General features: G+C 38.5%; 1 pseudogene across 3 annotated transcripts in view; it reads right to left on the reverse strand.

Moving 5' to 3' along the window:
- Positions 1–10,554, reverse strand: part of LOC149185493 (F-box/kelch-repeat protein SKIP4 pseudogene) — a 96,109-nt pseudogene extending 85,555 nt beyond the window's left edge. Inside the window, exons 1-3 of one of the 3 annotated variants that reach the window (XR_016255630.1) lie at positions 10,395–10,554; positions 9,997–10,259; positions 4,014–4,136 (exon numbers count right to left, since the gene is read on the reverse strand). The product of XR_016255630.1 is annotated as an F-box/kelch-repeat protein SKIP4 pseudogene, transcript variant X2 (transcript). Of the gene's footprint in view, positions 1–3,969; positions 4,137–9,996; positions 10,260–10,394 lie in introns of all 3 variants that reach the window. The other 2 variants (XR_016255631.1, XR_016255629.1) reach the window with 2 other exon arrangements.
- Between the last annotated feature and the right edge of the window lie 256 nt (positions 10,555–10,810).

The raw sequence follows: 10,810 nt of genomic DNA on the forward strand, positions 1-10,810 counted from the left end.
TCCTGATTTTGGGATTCGAATCCCAAAAAAGTGAGGGTTTATGAGGTTTATGAGGGAGGGTTTATGAGATTTGTGAGGGTTTATGAGGTTTGTGAGGGTTTATGAGGGAGGGTTTATGAGGGTTTATGAGATTGGGGAGGGTTTATGAGGTTTTTGAATTTTGTATGTACTATGCATGCTATAATGTTACTAACTTACTTTGTAAACAGTAAAACTAACATCTAGATGGAAATCTAAGTTTGAAATCAATGAATTTGTATAATTAATGAGAATTTGTGTAAGAAATATCTAATTTTTAATATATATATATATATATATATTTAATAAAATAATATATAACGAATCCGACATGTCTTGTTCTGTGGGGTCAACGTGTCCGAATCTGACACTCGAATCCCCGTATCCTACGAATCCCGAATCCCCATGTCAGGTGACTTAGTGTGCAGGGCTAAAGAGAGCTCTTTATGGGCTCAAGCAAGCTCCAACAGCATGGTACACTCATATTGATAGCTACCTTCAAGGTATGGGCTTCACTAAGAGTGAGATGGATGCTAATCTATACTACATGATGGTTGGAGGGCTTCCGCTCATTCTAGTGCTCTATGTTGACGACCTTATATTGACTGGAGCAGACAACTTGATCCACGATTGCAAGGAGGACCTGGAAGGGAGTTTGAGACAAAGGATATGGGGCTTATGCACCATTTCCTTGCTTTGGAGGTTTGGCAGGGTGATGATGAGATCTTTGTGGGACGGGTGAAATACACCGTAGAGATTCTCCGGACATTTCATATGCAGGATTACAAGCCCATGGCCACGCCTCTAGTCACAAACTGGAGGAAGGTGGATGCTAGTAGAGCAGAGTGAGTGGATGCTACAGTACACAGGCAGCTCATCAGGTCATTGATGTACTTGGTCAACACATGACCTGATATTTGTTTTGCAGTCAACCAGCTGAGTCAGTTCATGTTGGAACTGATCAGAGTTCACTAGGTTGTTGTGAAGCATGTGTTGAGATATCTCAAAGGCACAGCGGATTATGTATTGTGGTACAGACAGGTTGATGGAATGAGGCTTGAGGGCTTCACAGATGCAGATTGGGTAAGGTGCTCCACAGGCAGGAAGAGTACTTCAAGTGGCGTCTTCAACATTGGGTCAGCAGTTGTTTCTTGGTATAGTGGGAAGCAGAGATCAGTTGCACTCAGTTTAGCAGAGGCCGAGTACATGGCCGCCAGTTTGGCAGCATCCAAGGCTATTTGGATGAGGAAATTGCTTGTGGGACTTTTCAGACAAAGGATGGAGCCTACCATGATACACTATGATAATCAGAGTTGCATCAAACTCTCTGAGAACCCAATGTTTCATGATCACTGAAAGCATATCGAGATCAAGTATCACCATCTCAGCGATTGTTTGCAAAAAGGGATAGTCACACTACCATACATTCCAACAAGGGAGCATATAGCATAAGTCTTCACCAAGGCATTGGCAAGAAGTAATTTTGTTCATTTCAAAGATAAGTTGGGAGTTCTACAAAATCCCTTCCTCACTAAGAGAGAGTGTTGAAAATGATAGCAAGAAAGGGTTCCTTGCTATGTTGCAGGAAACGTAGGGCAAGGGGGCGTTTCCGTACGGAAACGGGTACGAAACGCTGAAACGCGTTTGGTACGGCCCTAAAACGTGTTTCAGGCCGTACTGCCACGTTTCCCAAAACTGAAACGTGGCCAATACGGCCTGAAACGCGTTTCAGGGCCGTACGACTCACGTTTCAGCGTTTTACTTGTGTTTTTTTGTTTTGTTTTAAATTTAGTTTGTTTTCTAATTTATTTTTAGGTTATCCTAGTGACTTCTAGTTGCTTCTAGATGCCTGTCTAAAGTTATAAAAGTGAACTTTTGTCCTAGTGTTGATATGCAATTCATGGTAATGTTAAATTCTTAAAGTAAAAGTGATATTTTCCTTTATTTTTCATTTTCATCCTTTTACTTAAATTTTTAACATTACCATGAAATGACTCAGGATGTTTGAGAGTGGTTTCGCCCTCATTGGATTTCATATGGAGAAAGTAGAATTTTAGATCTCACTCAAAATTCAGCAGACTTATCTGTTTTTCAGGATTTCAGGATTAAGGGGATTGCAATGTTTCCATTGGATTTTATCATGTACTAGGGTATGGAACTTGTATTTAATCAAGAGAACCAAGCCCTCTATGCAGGAGAGACTCCCAATAATGAAGAGCATGTAGGGTACTAGGGTATGAAACTTGTATTTAATCAAGAGCACTAAGGTCATTTGACTATGTAAGAGGAGACTCCCAATCAAGCACAAGACAAGAAATTAGAAATTTCTCGTGGCTGATTTTGGATATTTCTATTTTCATTATGTGATCATTCATGAGTAAATGTGATGTAAATTTAGAGATTTATAGTTTATGCATTGACAATTGACAATTTTATCATAATGTAATAAATTAGAATGTATCATATATGCTTTATGATTGCACATATTTCTTAAATGTCCTAATATATATATATTCGTGTTTCCCCGTTTCCAAAATTTGGGGAGGTCGCGTTTCGTATCGCTTCCCGTTTCGGAAACTCGTACCCGTTTCCCCGTTTCGTGCAACTTAGGTTCCTTGATTTGTGCCTTAATCAAAGGAACCACGACGAGTTTCTCCTTAGCATGCTCGAGTACCCTATAAGTTAGGACGAACTCCTGTAATTTAGGATTCATTCCTAAAAGTTAGGTTAAGTTATGAGGCAGTTAACTAATGGGTAGAAGTGGAAGGCCGAATTTATTGTCTTCTAGTGCAAGTTAATTTGGGAAAAGGACAAGTGACCGAATCTCAAGTTCTAGAATTGAGATGAGATGAGTTGCATGAGTTAGTTCAACTCAGTGAACTCATCAATCAGAAAATCAATTTCCTAAAATATAATCTGCCAGATCTAGCCATTCGAATTGCTTATGAGGAGAGAAGGCACAATTGTATTCATTATTGTATGCACTAGTTTTGTGTGTGAGCTTGTGAGAAAGCGTGCCAAGAAGGAGGCATGTGCGAGTTGACAAAGGAAAGAATTTTCCTTGGGAATGCACTAGGAAATAGGAGGAATTTCCTAATAAATAGGAGCTCCTCATGCGCTAGGAAAGAGAAGGCTATTTCCCAAGATTTGTGCAAGGATTTCCGAGCTCATCCAGGCAAGGCAAGAAGGCATAAGGATCAGGGGTCTTGCAGGTTGTTTCAAGCTTAGTTCAAGCAGGGAGATCATTGTATTCTCTATTGAAACAAGAGTGTTTTGTAAGAGATCTATTGCTCGTTCTTCTATCAATAAAATTCTCAAGCAAGCGGAGAGTTTTCCCAATTGGGTTCCCTAGAAAAAAAATTGTGTTGTTGAATTGTGTGATTGTGTATTTATTTATGTTCCTATTCTGCTGCAAAATTAGTAGAGAAATTTTGTGTGTATATGAAAAGAAATTAGTTTCAGATTGTTCATATTAGCAGTTGCATAATTTCATGGATTTTCTACAGGTGTGAGCTAGGGTTTTCATTATTTTTCCTTTCTAAGATTTTGGAGAGCATTAGGATTGTACTAGCCTTGTGATAAGGGTTTGGTATGTACTTGAAATTTTTTTTTTTTTCAGAGGAAAAAAAACCGCCATATTTTTATATATAGATATAAAAAGACATATAACAGAAACATAAGGATAACTCCCTACAGATTTGCAGAGGATGGCCGAATGCCAAAGCCACAAAATCCAAAAATTGAACCTGAAAGCCTCTAACAGGTCCAGCTAAAAGAAACATATGACCCAAGATAACTAAGGATGCAGCAGATTACAGAACATAGCCTCCTTAAAGGAGAAGGAAAACAGAGGGATCATTACACCAACAGCCAAATGGATAAAACACATAGCCTGATGCCATCATAGCAGAAAAACCCAACAAGGAGACATGGAGCTGAAAGATAGTCTACCGAGCATAGGAATCATGGAAGGCCAGAATCTTCTGAATAATAACCTGAATGGGTTCTTTGGAATGTTGAAAGATAAGGGCATTTCGCCATAACCACAAGAACCAGCAGGAAATAATGAACAGCGATCTCGCCGAAGAGGACTGACCACTCCACCAAATAAAAGCTTCCTGAACAGAAGAGAAAGACATGTGAGGGAAACCAAACTGTAAAGACAATTCATACCAGATTTGGAGAGACGAGGAGCATTGAAAGAACAGGTGCAAATTGGATTCCGCATCGTTGAAGCACATGGAACATCTGCTCGGACCCTGCCAATTTTTCCTCTGAAGAACTTCCCACGTGAGGTTCTTATTCCAATATAGCAGCCAGGATTCATATTAATAAAGTTTGTAGCTGTCCAATGCTTGTGTAATTGTAGCCGTCCAATGCTTGTGTAATTGTAGCTGTCCAGTGCTTTTGGACCTTGGTGACTTCCAGAACTTATATGTCTTACTAATTTGGCATAAGTAAAGGCTGATTTTTTAAGTGATTTCACATTTACATTGGAAAAGAGAAGCACATATTTGCTGTTGTATTTACAGCTGTCATAAATGATTTCAGATATATTATATATATCATAAGATTGCCCTAAAGGACCGAAACTTATTGGGGCGCTTTGGTATCTTTTCTCTTGAATTGGTTGGTGGATTAGAATTGTTAGGAGTTGAAATATTGTCCATCAGTGCCACTGTTATATTTACATTTTATAACAGCCTTAAGGCTGAAATATCACAAGGTTAAGATCTGGAAACCTTCAGTTAAGAGGCTGAATTTCTATTTTTCATTATCTGCCATTTCTCATAAACTTTTATAGACACTTGCTCAAAGATGTATTACTAACTTTTTCAAACTGACCACATACAGGAGCATTGTTTATACCACATAGGACATCTTGATATGGCCTTATCAACCCAGGCCACTCACCAACAGATATTGTTTGTCAAACACTTGGTGTTGAAAGCTGAACTTCTGTTACCCAGATGAGGTGTTATTCACGAGAACAAGGACTCTCCCCACGTGTCTTGAGGATCTTGGTCTACATGCTGGAGCATGTGCATGTTAGGAGGTTTCTGTGGAGGAGGAGGAGGGGGCTATCAACATAGAGAAAGCCCATCCGTCCTGCAATTTTTGGCAAGATTTTGTTAGCCTGACCACCGTGCGTACCATGATGGAAGATACAGGGGCTTTGGATTTTCTACACCTCTCAAATTGAAGAAGAAAAAGGTCAGAAAAAGACAATAAGGCGTCAAGATGCAATAGTAGTGATGGTCTCTTCCCTAGGCTTGGCTCCCCTAGCTTGACTGCAATCTTGGTGTTCAGTTTTCGGATTTGATACTCTCAACGATTTGTTTTATCCCTCCCTAGTTTTACTATTTATGCTTCTTATCTATGTTTAGCTGAATTTGGGAATGGTAGTCTAGTTCTCTGTGGGGTGAATGAGTTCCTCCTGGGGCTGGAATCTCTCTTCTCATGCGCTAGGCCCTTCCTCCTCCACTGCCTTTCCCTTGGACACTGTTGTTTGGACCCCTTGTCATACTGTTGCATTCAACTATGCCAAAATTTGGTAATGAAATGGATCCGAAGTCAAGCAAAAGAGGGTTCCAATGTGGGAACCAGTTCAATGTCAAAAATTCCAACCCCTGGAAGCCACCTCAGTCTATCACCAAAGCCCAGAAAGATGCCATGAAGGTAGCCAAAGATTACCACAAAAGGTTTTCGACTGCAGTGAAGGAAGAGATGACCCAGTTGTAGAACTTGGTTTTGCAGAAAAGAAAGAAGCTTTCTAAAGACTAGATTGAAGCTGAATTTAAGGATAGATTTCTGATACAGGTTTCTCCTGTACAAGGGATACCAAAATCTTCCAGCTCACTGAACTTAACTGGCTTGACAAGGCCTTTATTGCCCAAATTGTAGAGGAAAAAGGGCAACAACAGCAGGGCATCCTCTATAAATTGGACCTGGTGGACAGTAAATTTGAAGTAGACTTTAGAGCCATCTTTGATATTGACATTAAAGTATTCAGCCCCCTGGACAGTGTCACTGACCCTCTAGCAGTACCTGCGCACACTCAAGGTTCAGAAAGCACATCATCCACCTATTCTCATTGATGAAGAAGACCCTATGCTGGAGGAAGACACTCAAAATGGGTAGAAACAGATACAAAGCCTCGTAGGCTGGCCAAACTGATTTTGTTTTCCTATGAATTCTTTCCTCACTGAAATAATATCTTCCTATGGTTTCTACCTTTTATTTCTTAAGATGCTATCACTAGATTCACTACATTACAGGCTTTACTGTTTTCAAGTATCTGAAATTTAAAATGTGTGTATGGCCATTAAACTCTGGTTTGCTATGGTCCTGGTTTACCAAGTCACAGGGCAGAGACAAACATGGTTGTAATTATTTTTATATTAATATAAGGATCAGCCAGCTTAAAAAACCAGTGAAACATGAATCTCCGTTCACTTGCAATTAATCACGAGTCAAACTCTGCTCTTCCCTCAAACGATCCGATTCAACTATGGGCAAGTCAAACTTGCGTTGACCATGTTTGATTCGTGGTCAACGCGAGTTTCACTTGCGACTCACTGATTAATTGAGATTTAGGCGACTGAGATGATTTTCAACCATCAACTCAAGGGGCACGGTTTTAACTTTTAGGGTTCCCGCATTTTTTATTGTGTAGTTTAGTTAGGTTAAAAATTAAAAGTCGGTCTCTAATTGACTTTTCTCACTGCTGAGGCCTATAACTCATACGTCGAGAAGGTAATAGAGGCATGGTTTCAGTTTCAATTTACTCCACGTAATAGAGTCGTAGTGTAATAGAGACGTAGTGTGCAGTGTGCTCCATTATAGTTTCAGTGTGTGCTTGGTCAAAGATTTCAGTAGCAAACCATTATCGTATCATTTTAGTAGCAATCAAGAGATTTCAGTTACTGCTTTTTTACTAATTAGTATGCATTATTTTATAAACTTTTAGAAGCAGATGCTTTTGGTTCACTTTGGTTTGCTATGGTCCTGGTTTACCAAGTCACAGGGCAGAGACAAACATGGTTGTAATTATTTTTATATTAATATAAGGATCAGCCAGCTTAAAAAACCAGTGAAACATGAATCTCCGTTCACTTGCAATTAATCACGAGTCAAACTCTGCTCTTCCCTCAAACGATCCGATTCAACTATGGGCAAGTCAAACTTGCGTTGACCATGTTTGATTCGTGGTCAACGCGAGTTTCACTTGCGACTCACTGATTAATTGAGATTTAGGCGACTGAGATGATTTTCAACCATCAACTCAAGGGGCACGGTTTTAACTTTTAGGGTTCCCGCATTTTTTATTGTGTAGTTTAGTTAGGTTAAAAATTAAAAGTCGGTCTCTAATTGACTTTTCTCACTGCTGAGGCCTATAACTCATACGTCGAGAAGGTAATAGAGGCATGGTTTCAGTTTCAATTTACTCCACGTAATAGAGTCGTAGTGTAATAGAGACGTAGTGTGCAGTGTGCTCCATTATAGTTTCAGTGTGTGCTTGGTCAAAGATTTCAGTAGCAAACCATTATCGTATCATTTTAGTAGCAATCAAGAGATTTCAGTTACTGCTTTTTTACTAATTAGTATGCATTATTTTATAAACTTTTAGAAGCAGATGCTTTTGGTTCACTTTGGTTTGCTATGGTCCTGGTTTACCAAGTCACAGGGCAGAGACAAACATGGTTGTAATTATTTTTATATTAATATAAGGATCAGCCAGCTTAAAAAACCAGTGAAACATGAATCTCCGTTCACTTGCAATTAATCACGAGTCAAACTCTGCTCTTCCCTCAAACGATCCGATTCAACTATGGGCGAGTCAAACTTGCGTTGACCGTGTTTGATTCGTGGTCGACGCGAGTTTCACTTGCGACTCACCGATTAATTGAGATTTAGGCGACTGAGATGATTTTCAACCATCAACTCAAGGGGCACGGTTTTAACTTTTAGGGTTCCCGCATTTTTTATTGTGTAGTTTAGTTAGGTTAAAAATTAAAAGTCGGTCTCTAATTGACTTTTCTCACTGCTAAGGCCTATAACTCATACGTCGAGAAGGTAATAGAGGCATGGTTTCAGTTTCAATTTACTCCACGTAATAGAGTCGTAGTGTAATAGAGACGTAGTGTGCAGTGTGCTCCATTATAGTTTCAGTGTGTGCTTGGTCAGAGATTTCAATAGCAAACCATTATCATATCATTTTAGTAGCAATCAAGAGATTTCAGTTACTGCTTTTTTACTAATTAGTATGCATTATTTTATAAACTTTTAGAAGCAGATGCTTTTGGTTCACTCTGGTTTGCTATGGTCCTGGTTTACCAAGTCACAGGGCAGAGACAAACATGGTTGTAATTATTTTTATATTAATATAAGGATCAGCCAGCTTAAAAAACCAGTGAAACATGAATCTCCGTTCACTCGCAATTAATCACGAGTCAAACTCTGCTCTTCCCTCAAACGATCCGATTCAACTATGGGCGAGTCAAACTTGCGTTGACCGTGTTTGACTCGTGGTCAACGCGAGTTTCACTTGCGACTCACCGATTAATTGAGATTTAGGCGACTGAGGTGATTTTCAACCCTCAACTCGAGGGGCACGGTTTTAACTTTTAGGGTTCCCGCATTTTTTGTTGTGTAGTTTAGTTAGGTTAAAAATTAAAAGTCGGTCTGTAATTGACTTTTCTCACTGCTGAGGCCTATAACTCATACGTCGAGAAGGTAATAGAGGCATGGTTTCAGTTTCAATTTACTCCACGTAATAGAGTCGTAGTGTAATAGAGGCGTAGTGTGCAGTGTGCTCCATTATAGTTTCAGCGTGTGCTTGGTCAGAGATTTCAGTAGCAAACCATTATCGTATCATTTTAGTAGCAATCAAGAGATTTCAGTTACTGCTTTTTTACTAATTAGTATGCATTATTTTATAAACTTTTAGAAGCAGATGCTTTTGGTTCAAAGTAGTCACAAGTTAGGAGTCAAGACCTAGTACTTTGGATCATGTTTGGACTCATAACATATATGAGATAAGCAAAGTCTTTCGGTAGAAATCACATACGAGAAATTTTTGGCCGACACGTTTCGAACCAACAAGTGTGGTTCATCATCAAGACCAGATGAAGAGGCAGACCATGGCAAAGGGTTATTCATATATGAGATAGTTATTCATTCATGATATTTTGGACATCTATTGATATTATGCATTGTTTGGACATGGCTTTATTGAATATCAATGAAAAATGTTTTTTTTTTTTTTTTTTAATTCAATATATGTGTATATCTTAAATTATTGAATTCACCGATTCTTTCCCAATCCGATTAAAACTCTTCGCTCTTTTGCCTCACCGATTTATTGCCATTCCAAGTCTGGTAACATTGTAATAAACAAAACAAAAACAAAAAATCTGAACGACTGCCTCAGAATGACACCCAGAACTAGCTCCACCATTCTATTGGAGGCCAGTTCAGCTTCTCGTCGAGAGCAATGTCTCTTTGTCACCTCTTCTTCAGCTTCTGTGGATCACCTTCTTGGTTTAATCCAGTTGGTATGAATATGTCATTTCATGTTGCTATTTTACACTCACTTTTTCTCGTTTAAGAAAATATTCCATGATTCCTTTCCTTTTTGAAAGGTTATGGATGCTTGCTGTACTTTTTGTGGACAGATACATATGGAGAGAGATGCACTAAATCCCAAATCCCAAATGAAAGAAAGCTTGAAAATTGCAATGTGGTCCAAAAAATTGCCCATTATATTTCCAATTAAAAAATGGCATTTTGTTAGTTGACGCAAAACTGCAAGAAATATGTATATCTTGATTGCATTTCAAAAAGAAAAAGATTTTAAACGCCACAAAAATAGCTGAAATCAATGTGACGCAAAACTGCAAGAAGTAGGTATATCTCAATTGCATTTCAAAGAGAAAAGAAATTTAAAGGCGTCAGAAACAATTGAAACCAATGTACCTTAAAGAATTCGAACCGGAGAAAATGCGAACCCTTCTGCAAATTAAACCAGCGGCGAAATAAGATATTGCGCCTCGAGGACTCTGATAAAGTAGGGCTTTATTTTATGGCAGCCATGCAAAAATGCCGACCGGACGGGTGGGTGCAGACCAGGCCAAAAAGGGTCCTATTGGATAAAGATTAGATCTCGGCTTTCTCCATTTCAGCAGTGAATAAAATCCAGAAAATGGAATCCACAGCTGAAATGGGCCTGTTCTTCCCACCTGCAACACAATGCAACGGTGACCGATCTTTTTAAAGCCAAAACAAATTGTGAATAATCTGGGAATGCAAAATCCGTTGGCAATCTAATAGCTCAGATTTCGTATTGTGAAAGTATCTATAAAACAGAAACTCACCGAACGTCTGCTCCTTCCATTAACAAAACGCCATTCTTTTTCTGTTTTTCTTTGGATTTAATCTCCAAAAATAACTTCAATTTTTAGTTTTGCAAGCATAGAGATCACTGGTTGTTATCTCTTTCTTTTGGTTTTAATTTTCCCGTAGGTTCCCTCATTGTGATAGTTTAAGGAGTAAGGGTTTTTTTTGGTTCAATTCACGAGGTCCCATTGCTATAAAATTTATTAACTATAAGTAGGTTTTTAAAGTTTAATAATTAGGTTTTTCCTTTCCAATTTATGGTATAAGTATGTTTTTTTTTAATGTTTATATGATGACTAGCATAATTATATTAATATAATTGAGAAACACTTTTCATATACAATATTTTTATTTATATATATAATGTATATTATCATGCATATTGGTATAGGAA

The sequence above is a fragment of the Pinus tabuliformis genome, chromosome 3_1 (genome assembly GCF_031772625.1).
Source record: "Pinus tabuliformis cultivar Carrire ecotype Pingquan chromosome 3_1, CPIR1, whole genome shotgun sequence".
Lineage (NCBI taxonomy): Eukaryota > Viridiplantae > Streptophyta > Pinopsida > Pinales > Pinaceae > Pinus > Pinus tabuliformis.